The sequence below is a fragment of the Rana temporaria genome, chromosome 5 (genome assembly GCF_905171775.1).
Source record: "Rana temporaria chromosome 5, aRanTem1.1, whole genome shotgun sequence".
Taxonomy (NCBI): Eukaryota; Metazoa; Chordata; class Amphibia; order Anura; family Ranidae; genus Rana; species Rana temporaria.
Window position 1 is genome coordinate 126,061,546 of NC_053493.1, and position 11,353 is coordinate 126,072,898.

The following is an 11,353-nucleotide window of genomic DNA, read 5'->3' on the forward strand; positions in this document are numbered from 1 at the left end:
ACTAGGGGAGTACAACTGGGGGAATCAATGGTAAACAATGTATGAACAGAAGATCAGTGATTTCCCCTAGTGAGGCCACCCCCCCACAGTAAGAACACACCCAGGGACATACTTAACCCCTTCCCCGCCTAGTGTTAACCCCTTCACTGCCAGTGGCATTTTTATAGTAATCCAATGCATTTTTATAGCACTGATCGCTATAAAAATGCCAATGGTCCCAAAAATGTGTCAAAAGTGTCCGAAGTGTCCGCCATAATGTCACAGTACCGAAAAAAATCGCTGATCGCCGCCATTACTAGTAAAAAAAAATATTAATAAAAATGCCATAAAAACGCTTATTGCGATTTTTTTTTTATGAAAGATATGTAGAAGAATACGCATCGGCCTAAACTGAGGAAAAAAATATTTTTTTTATATATTTTTGGGGGATATTTATTACAGCAAAAAGTAAAAAATATTAATTTTTTTCAAAATTGACGCTCTATTTTTGTTTATAGCGCAAAAACTAAAAACCGCAGAGGTGATCAAATACCACCAAAAGAAATCTCTATTTGTGGGGAAAAAAGGACGCCAATTTTGTTTGGGAGCCACGTCGCACGACCGTGCAATTGTCAGTTAAAGCGATGCAGTGCCAAATCGCAAAAAGTACTCTGGTCTTTGACCAGCAATATGGTCTGGGGGTTAAGTGGTTAAAAAAGGCAGAGATTCTTACATAAATGCACATATTATAACTGGATATTAAAATTTATAGGTAAAATTGATCCAGGGAACATCAGCTTCCCTCTTGGAGGATCAGGAAATTATCCCCCCCCCCCCTCGTTTTACCCTCCTCTGGATCAAATATGGGTATAAGATTGTGTATATGGAGATTTTTGATGTGTGTGTATGTGTGCATGCATTCTTTTTTCTCTGTTGGTTGAACTGGATGGAGCTGTGGCTTTTTTTCAACCAGATTAACTTTGCAAAACGTCCCACACTCTGCTTGAGTGCGTTCATCATATACCGCTTCCTCCCAGTCTGAATTTAGATATCAAATATTCAAACCTCTATCAACAACAAACAAGACGATACTTGCTTGATTGCTGAACTGTTTATTAGAACCAAAATACAAGTCATATATACAGTGGAGGAAGAGGGGGTTCCCCCCTCCTGCTCATATTATTCTAACCAGAAACCTAATTAACATGAGCTAATTATCTAATAATTTAGACAGCCTATGTGACCTTTGAGTTCCTAGCCTGGCTGTCTCCTAGATCCCTAACTACAATACAAATGATCATAAATAAACCCAGGACAACTTCACACAGTAGCAGGAGCTCCAGCAGGAGTCGGTCCATCTCCTACATTGTATAGAGGCCAATGTGATCAGCTCTCTCAACTAACATGTTGAGTTCAGAATCAAACAAACCAATAATAGTCTTTACGTATATCCTGGGAGATATTGTGGATAAATATCACTGTCCCATTTTAAGTACTCCAAGATATATTTTCTCAGTCACCCTGTGCCAGGATGGCACAGGGTTACTTAGACATAAGAGGTGCATGGGATTGGGGAGCTGAAACAACGGTTTCTCAACCTTTCCAAGGGATTCAGGGTTACACGGGCCCTCCTGTCACAGCTAGAATTTGGCTTTATCAGAACAAAAGGAAGAAAATAAAAGAAGTTTATTCTTAGGAGTCCGTACACACGATAGGTTAACCAGAGGACAACGGTCTGATGGACCGTTTTCATCGGTCAAAACCGATCGTGTGTGGGCCCCATAGGTTATTTAACCATCGGTTAAAAAAAAGCCAACTCGCTTTAAATTTACCGATGGATTCCTAACCCATGGGGGAAATAAACGATCGTTAGTAGGCACAACCATCGGATAAAATCAAGTCAACGCATGCTTGGAAGCATTGAACTTTTTTCAGCAAGTCGTTGTGTTTTACGTCACTGCGTTGTTCTGACACGATCGGTTATTTAACCGATGGTGTGTAGGCGCGACAGACCATCAGTCAGCTTCATCGGTTAACGGATGACAACGGTCCATCAGACCGTTCTCATCGGATGGACTGATCGTGTGTACGAGGCTTTAAGGTTTACATATATTTTAAATAGTTTTGCTATGGGTCCTATGGTACATATTTACGGCTATGATTTAGGTTTATGAATGCAAGCATTCAATAATTATTTCCTAATCTATTATTAAATAACAATATCACCCGAACCATAACCCAGGAACGAGCTACAATGTTTAATGAATCCTATATAAGTAATATTTCATTAGCCACAGCATTGCACAATATTTTATTGCAATAAATGCAACACAACAGGCACAAATGGAAGAAAACTTACTTAACACCATCATTATTTAAATGAAACCTCTGGAGTAAGAGAACGTGTTGTAAGTCATATTTACTTGCATTACATTATCATAAAGCTATTGATTTTAACTGCAAAATAAACTGACCATTTAAAATAGGATTAGTTATTTGTAAATTGGTATACTCAGACTTCCTTGTATTACAGCAGGCTAAGCTACTGGTTGTTTACATTGAAAAAGAAAACAGTTGCTCAGTATACTGTCAATCAGTATAGTGAGCAACATATGTCTGGGTAATTAATGCTGACTGCTGCAAGTCAGCAGTCTGTCTGCAGCATTCTGCAATAGCTGCAGTCTTTGGATGAAGATGAATGAATACATGTGTGTGACTTTGGCTGTGCTAATAAAGGAGACAGAAACAAGTGAGACAAGCAATACTTTTTTATTTAAATGTTAGCTTGAATAATTCAATCTATGTAAACAATCTTTGCATGGATACCATTTAAATGGAAATTCAGTTCAAAGTACAATGTGAAGATACATTTTCAAAGCTCAATATAGCAGAAAACAGGTTGGATTTGAACCAACTGTCAATCTTATAGATAGTTTTTATATATTTAGTCTGTTTATACTTTTGTTGCTGTACAATCTTTTGATATACAGTACAGACCAAAAGTTTGGACACACCTTCTCATTCAAAGAGTTTTCTTTATTTTCATGACTATGAAAATTGTAGATTCACACTGAAGGCATCAAAACTATGAATGAACACATGTGGAATTATACATAACAAATAAGTGTGAAACAACTGAAAATATATTTCATATTCTAGGTTCTTCAAAGTAGCCACATTTTGCTTTGATTACTGCTTGGCACACTCTTGGCATTCTCTTGATGAGCTTCAAGTGGTAGCACCCCATCACTCTCCTTCTTGGTCAAATAGCCCTTACACAGCCTGGAGATGTGTTTGTGGTCATTGTCCTGTTGAAAAATAAATGATGGTCCAACTAAACACAAATCGGATGGAATAGCATGCCGCTAAGATGCTGTGGTAGCCATGCTGGTTCAGTATGCCTTCAATTTTGAATAAATCTCCAACAGTGTCACCAGCAAAGCACCCCCACACCATCACACCTCCTCCTCCATGCTTCATGGTGGGAACCAGGCATGTAGAGTCCATCCGTTCACCTTTTCTGCGTCGCACAAAGACACGGGGGTTGGAACCAAAGATCTCAAGTTTGGACTCATCAGACCAAAGCACAGATTTCCACTGGTCTAATGTCCATTCCTTGTGTTCTTTAGCCCAAACAAGTCTCTTCTGCTTGTTGCCTTTCTTTAGCAGTGGTTTCCTAGCAGATATTCTACCATGAAGGCCTGATTCACACAGTCTCCTCTTAACAGTTCTAGAGATGTGTCTGCTGCAAAATGTGGCTACTTTGAAGAACCTAGAATATGAAATATATTTTCAGTTGTTTCACACTTTTTTGTTATGTATAATTTCCACATGTGTTAATTCATAGTTTTGATGCCTTCGGTGTGAATCTACAATTTTCATAGTCATGCAAATAAAGAAAACTCTTTGAATGAGAAGGTGTGTCCAAACTTTTGGTCTGTACTGCAAAGGGGGGTGTTATTATTATGGGATTTTATAACATATATAAACTGTTAAATTGTGTGGTCAAGTTCAAATTATAGTGCATACATCAATAGTTGGCAATTATCGTAAAGAAATTATACATTGTATTATTGACCACAATATTAAAAAATTCTTGCCATTAGTAACAGTTATTTGGTAAAATGTGGTAGTTGGACTGTTCCTTGGTCAGATCCAGTCATCTTATAATGAGGATTAATGGAAAGAAGTTATTATTCACTGTATGCCAAATGTGATGCCGCATACACACGACCGTTTTTTCATGACGTGAAAAATTACTTATTTTTTTTTAAATGTCATTAAAAACGATCGTGTGTGGGCTCCAGAGCATTTTTCATGACATTTAAAATGGGCATTAAAAATGTAGAACATGCTCTATTTTTTCTCGTTGTTTTTCACATTGTCATTTTTCACTTTGTTAAAAACGGTCATGTGTAGGCTTTAACGATGTGAAAAAAACGTGCATGCTCAGAAGCAAGTTATGAGACGGGAGCGCTCGTTCTGGTAAAACTAGCGTTCGTGATGGAGATAGCACATCCGTCATGCTGTAACAGACTGAAAAGCACGAAAACTGAAAAGCGCGAATCGTTTCTCACCAAACTTTTACTAACACGAAATCAGCAAAAGTAGCCCCAAGAGTGGCGCTATCAGAATGGTACTTCCCCTTTATAGTGCCGTCGTACGTGTTGAACATCACCGTGCTTTGCTCGAGCATTTCTTTTTTTTCACGATCGTGTGTAGGCAAGGCAGGCTTGACAAGAATCAGGTCGGAAAAAAAAACGTTGTTTTTTCTAGACCGTTAAAAATGTGTAAGTGTAGAATGAAGAAAGAGGTAGGAAAAGAAGAAAGGAGGGAATTGGAGATAAGGAAATGCTTGGGGTCAAGAAGGGTTTGTAGAGGACAGGGTGTGAGAGGTCCAAGAGGAGTGTTTGCCAGTCTGCTGCAAAACTCTCAGTGAAAGATTAAAGAGTCATTGGTGTTTCATCGGTTTCAGGAACATATTATTGCAACTAGAAGAAAGAACAAACAGGACAAAGAAGGATAACTTGATTACTGTGAAGTAATCAGGCTTAAAGTACAACTATAGGCAAAAGTTTTTTTTCATTTTTGGATAGGGCAAAGGAGGCTTATAATTCCTGTGAGTTTTTTTTCCACCAACTGTGTCCCATTGCAGTGATTTTCCTTCACTTCCTGTTGTCCTATAGCCAAACAGGAAGCTTGAGGAAATACCTACAAATTAAGGGAATTCCTTGGGGACCCGCAAGTCACCAGAACTAGTGTCCCCATTGGAAGATTTCCCCTCTATTACTTTTCTGGGGACAAACAAAAATTTGGGATTTTATTTTTACTTTCATTTTCAATTATAATGGTAAACAGGATAAATAGAGAGAATAAATCTCCTTAACGGGGGCACAGACTGCAATAAAAACTGACAGGGGCTCATAATCTCCACTATATTCAAAACTAAAGAAAAAGTTTTGACCTTTAGTTATACTTTAACCTTTTTTATTATTTTTGTAAATGGAACAGTGATTGCTCAGTAGGGAAAGTCCTCTTCTTTTGGATTGTATTTACTTATTCTGGTAGGGCTCTTTCAGCCCAGGTTCACACTGGGTACGATTTGCTCGGATTTGAGATGCGATTTCACATGTGAAATCGCATCTCAAATCGGCGGCATTTGCTGGCAATGACACTGTCCCAATCGGTGCGACGCCGCATCTGCGGCGCTGCACAGATTTCAAAAAGTAGTTCCTGTACTACTTTTTGCAATTTCGGGCCGTGATTTACATAGACATCTGTGCAGAAACCTGCACAGATGTCTCTTAAATCGCGGCCGAAATCGGGACTGCCAGCGGGAGTGAAGCCGTGCGAGTTCAGCTGAACTTGCACGGCTTCACTCCCGCAGCCCAGTGTGAACCAGGGCTTACACATATGTTAAAAATAGGTAGTTGGGTTCGCATTTTTACTGCTTCCTTACCGCCTAGCAATGCCACTCAAAATTGTCAAACTATGGAGTGAATGGAGGTGTTCACACTACAGCTTAGCATTGCCTCGCCTCATGTCGAAGTAAAATGAATGCTGCCTGCAAAGTTCAGCAAGAATTGATGCTTCACAACTGCCTCCATTTACTTCTATTGAAACACACCCCAAGAATGCCATAAACACACTGTAAGCCCACTTATAGTGCATTTAAAATGTGGTTGCAAAGTGTCAAAAGTAATAATTTTCCATTTTGGCCTTGTACAAAAAACAAACAAAAAAAACAGGGTATTTGAGGAGCGTTGCCTGAAACAACATGAATGCCTGTGCAAAGCAATCTAAACTCCCATTAACACTATGGTGAATTAATGTGTTTTAAGGCAGCTGTAGAATTCCACATTTGTGTTAAAAAGCCCATACTGAGTATTGTAAGTGTTCAGTATTACTGACAAGAGTTATTGGTAAATGTTCACTAAACTAAAATAATTAGTCAAAACTGTTTAACTTTGAATAACTTATCATGTGCAAGCAAAGTAAAAAAATATATATATATTTTTTAGTTTACCATTTTCACTAAGCTAAGTGGTCATTTTCAAATCCTTTAAAAAATCAGCCCCTCTAAATTATTTCAATTTCAATAGCTTTTTTTTTTTATCAACAGACATTTTATACTCAGTACAGTTATGTCAATGCTTTATCCTTTTGGACACTATGCAAAAGGATAAAGCATTGACATAACTGTACTGAGTATAAAATGTAAAAGGTCTAGGTACCGAAGATAGCCAAAACCCATACCCAACATGACTTATTATACTCAGATGGGGGGTCAATAAACAGCCTCGCACAGTACAGCAAGAGCTTTGGCACACTCCACTGTGGGGCAAGAGACAAACGTTGAAGATAAGGGTGAGAGTATATAACATGAGATACATTGAGTTCTGCACATTAGGTAAAGATTACACCTCATCAGTGCAGTTAGAGGAATGCTCGAGCCACCTGTCCCATATTTTGTTGTACTTAGTCAGGCAGCCTCTGTGTGATTACAGTACGTTTTTATAGGGGAGAATAGCATTAACGGCCCTAATCCATTGCTGAATAGTAGGGGGCGACTCCTTGATCCAGGACCGGGCTATTTGCATTCTGGCCAAGAACAAGGACTCTTGCAAAAATATATTTAGATATTTTTTCTCTTCGGAGATGGAGAGGAGGCCTAGTAAATACTGGCGGGGGCATAGAGTTAGGGAGGAACCCATGCAGTTTCAACAGCTTTTTTAGGTTTTTATGAATGGCAACTAGGTGGCCTCTGAGGGATGCATTTGGATGATGGAATCTAAAGGGAACTCTTCTTTGCTTTAAATAGCATGTCAAAATAGCGTCATTACGTTCTGAGGAAGCATACGGCAAGTATGCAAAATGCATAGACGTAACAGGGCGCAGCGGGACCTCTGATCACACTCTGAATGTTACCCGTCTAGTCTCTACCTGACAAGTGGTTCTGGAGGACCTTGGAGAACAGTCAAAGCTTCACTTCAATCATACAGTGGGAGTGTGCCACTGTGAAGTAGTAGTGAAGAGTTAGAGTTTGGAGCCACGTCATTGACGACCATCTTAAATGGAGGAGGGATCAGCTATCCATACCCCATCAGAGAATAGTAAGAGTCTGATAGCCACGGCTTTTATTTTTTTCTACATACTTCATTGGTGTGTATTTTGTGCCAATGAAGACTTCTACACTGCCCCAGCTCCATCTGATGATCTTTACATGACTGTGCTGTTACAATCAGCAGTGCAAGTGATCTATAGAAACTAAGCAGTGTTGATTCAAACTAGCTCTCTTTAGTGTGGAGAAGGACTGAGATTTCAACAGATGAGTGATCACTTCATGAATTAATCTGCACTCTCTGTACAAGCGCTTAAAGATCTTTCATGTATGTTGTCAATCTGAATTCTCCACAATTCTTGCTCCTATCCTACTCTGATCATCAGGATCCATTTTGAAGTGAGCAGGCTAGTGACTACTCTGTTTGATGGGAATCAGGAGACATCTGTTGGTATTCTACCATCATCTGCCATCAGTACTACTAGCCATATGTGTCATACCGCAGCTGACAGTTGTTCAATTTAATGCACAAATCTTCCATTATATGTGTTATCAAGCCAAGAGCCATGTCATACGGTATAGTCAGAAACACAGGAGGTGTCAGTGTTGTAATTAGCCTACCATTAGCCCATTTGGGACAAGTAGTGCTTTAGCAACCAAGTACCCCTGCTGAGATTCCTTGTACTAGAAACACTAGGAAATGTGCAATCCTATTAATTTTGCAGATGTGAGTGAGATCCTGTTTTTAAACGATATTTTCTCTTGGTGTCTGGTAGGGTGGGTAATGTTGGCCTTTAATACAATTTATTTTGTACAATTGCTTCAATAAAGTTGTTTTACCACAAGAAAAAACATTGTTGGTTATTCGTATACAACACTTTGCTTTGCTTTGTTTTATCCTCTAAATTATTGAATGTAAAAACACAAAATATCACTTTATTATTTATAATCATAGCTAGACCTTTTTATTTTTCCTCTAGGCAAACTCTCTTTTGCTTTACCTCCTAACCCAATTAGGATTATAATCACACAAGGCTGGCAAAGGCTGCAGAGAGAGAGAGAGTTTGAAACATTTAGTCCACTCTATGTCAGTTCTCCTAGATAACTACTGTAGAACAGCAGACAAAGCTGCCACCCTGCTCTGCTAGCAGTTCAGTTTTCGGGGTATGTACTCAGATTGGGTTAAAATAAATACACAGTACGCTATTACACCAACTAAATTACACAAATTGATTAGGAAGAGTAACAATGAGAACCCATCTAGATTGCCTTGGCAAGCTGGATGGTGTGTTACATGATGTGTGAGTGGCTGTGTGCCATGCTACTCTAGGACATGGTGTTGACTAGGCAGGAATGTGATCCTGCACATAATTAACAGTTCTGTACTAAACAATAAAATTTAATTCTTGACTTTTGACTCTTGGGAAATTATTAAGCAGATAATTCCTAATGAAGCTATAAACAGATAATTGATGCTAATTGCAAATAAACAGATTAGTTGAAGACAATTAGGTATTACATGCTCAAATTAGGTCTTTATCAAGTTGATTCCACTTTATGTTGCATATATTGCCATGCAACTAATTCCCAAATACAAGTGTACTTAGCCACATAAATTAAAATACTTTCTTTTGGACTTGAGTACTTGTATTAGACTCAACCTAAAAATCAATTAAAATGAAAGGGTCAGTCCACTCAAAATTAATATTTGCTTTGAGTGTTTATCAACAGGCTCAGTCACCTACCAGCATCTTACAAAGATTGCACCTGTAAGAATGCAACTTTGCTACTGAAAGTTATAACTCCAGACAATTTGATTTCTAGTTTTCGATAACACTTCCAAAGATGTTCTTCTCTTCTCTTCTCTTCTATTCACTTTAAGGATAATTGAACTCACTTTCTATTGTGTTTCAGGTGTCACCAGGACAGGAAGTGAGGAAAAATATCACAATGGAAGCAATGCAAATTTACAAAGGATCTAACCCTGTACCCCTTTTATTAACATAAAAATGGTTTGAAATTCAGCTTAAAGAAAATGGAATCAGAACCCAATATTTTGCACCTCAGAAACATCAATATTCTAATTGATTATGGTAGACAGAGGAGGCAGATAGCTCATACCAGTCACGGGAAAAGGCTAGAGGTAAAGGGCAGTGGAGGAGGAGAGAATGAAAAAGAGGGGAAGCTGAGTGGACCTCTGGGCTGATGGAGGAGGAGGAGGAGACTGAAAGTAAGGGTGCCTCTAGGAAAGCATAGTAGGGCTTCTGTGAGAATACCCACCTGTCTGCAGCTGTTTGTATGCCTGTATACTAATGTTTACTGCTGTCTGAGGGTATGAGAGGGCTTTAGGTTTGACTGGCAGTCTAGCTGTCTATGCTGAGAAAGCAGTTGAAACAGGAATAGGTGGCTATAGCTCTCCCTGAGTCTTGTAGCTGTAGGGTGTGTCTGCTATCAGCTGTGTGATGTGAGAAAGCTGGTGTCTATGGGGAGAGGACTCAAATTGTGACAAACTTGTCGAGGAACTTACCTGGCAGGGGAGACACCATGATCATGAAGGTGGTTCTCCCAGGGCGAGGCACGGCTATTGCACACTCTAGGCCGTGCTGATTGTGGTTGTCTTCCCTGCCGCTTCTCGGCCTTTTGGCTGGGACTGGGTGTGGTATTTGTCCTTATCAGTTGTCAGCGGAGCGCTGAAGCACCTCCTACATGGGGAGGGTGGATGCAATCCAATGACGTCATTGCACTTGGAAGGATGGTTTCAGCAGGGACTACGCTGTGCTGCCCGACAGAATACTGGGGGCCGGCCCATGGTTGAGTCTGAACCATCTGGAAGGGTGCTCCTGGTGAGGATGGGTACTGCGCTTGGTCTTGGTCTTTTTGCCGAGTTCTAGTCTGGCCTTCTGGCTGGCTGGTGTAAGTGCTATCTCTGTCAGCGATCCGTTTGGAGGAGCTGGTAATGCCCTGTGGTATGACGGGGTAGATACATGCAAATCCGCTGGGTTGCTGGAGGGTCTGGAGGGGCTAGTATTGGTGGAGGCTGTTATCTAAGTGGCAGTTCTCCTCAAGAAAACCTTGAAGGGCTCTCTAGCTGGCAGGGGTGGAGGGCTGCACTGGCCGGTCGGGGGGTCGGATATGGAACGAAAAGCCTATGGTGCATGTGCCCCTGGAGTGGCAGTCCAGGGGTATCTGAAGAACACTGTGTGTGAGGGACACATTGATTTAAGATACCACGGTCACTGCACCAGATACACGCTTTTTTTAGCACCTGCCTCCTGGGCCGGGCCTTTTGGCTAGGACCGGAGGAATTTTTTATTCCTGGCCGGAGGGCCTGGTCATTGTTTCACCACAATGGCCACTTCTTTCACTCTCCTCTCCACTATCCCTTCCCCCACTTTATTTTATTTAAGCCTGTGTTTGTCACTTTTTTGTTTTTTTTTGTTGTGCACATTTTGTCACTGTGTGATTAGTAGGGTGCGGGTCCTCGGGCCAGCCCTGAACTTCTTGGGAGTGGGTGGACATGGCCTTCTGGCTTAGTTCGCCTGCTCTCATGGAGTCTCCCTTCGGGGGAGCCCCACCTAGTACTGGGAGGGTTCTGTTTCGGCAGTCCCTCCGAGGAAGTTGGGTCCGTGTCGGCTTCGGTTGCTCGGACCACAGTACCTCAGTCCCCGTCTGGAGCCTAACCCCCCGGGGGATCAGGGTTTGGGTCCCTCTTCACAGGAGGACCACTTGACATTGCACCCGTCTGCACGTTTTTGTGAACACTCTTTATGTGTGTGCACATTTTTTCTGCACCGGGTGGAGTTTTTTGGGTGT

At 40.7% G+C, this 11,353-nt stretch overlaps 1 pseudogene; it reads left to right on the forward strand.

The window, feature by feature from the left end:
* Positions 1-10,059: 10,059 nt before the first annotated feature.
* LOC120942162 lies at positions 10,060-10,240 on the forward strand (annotated as a pseudogene).
* Positions 10,241-11,353: the final 1,113 nt, after the last annotated feature.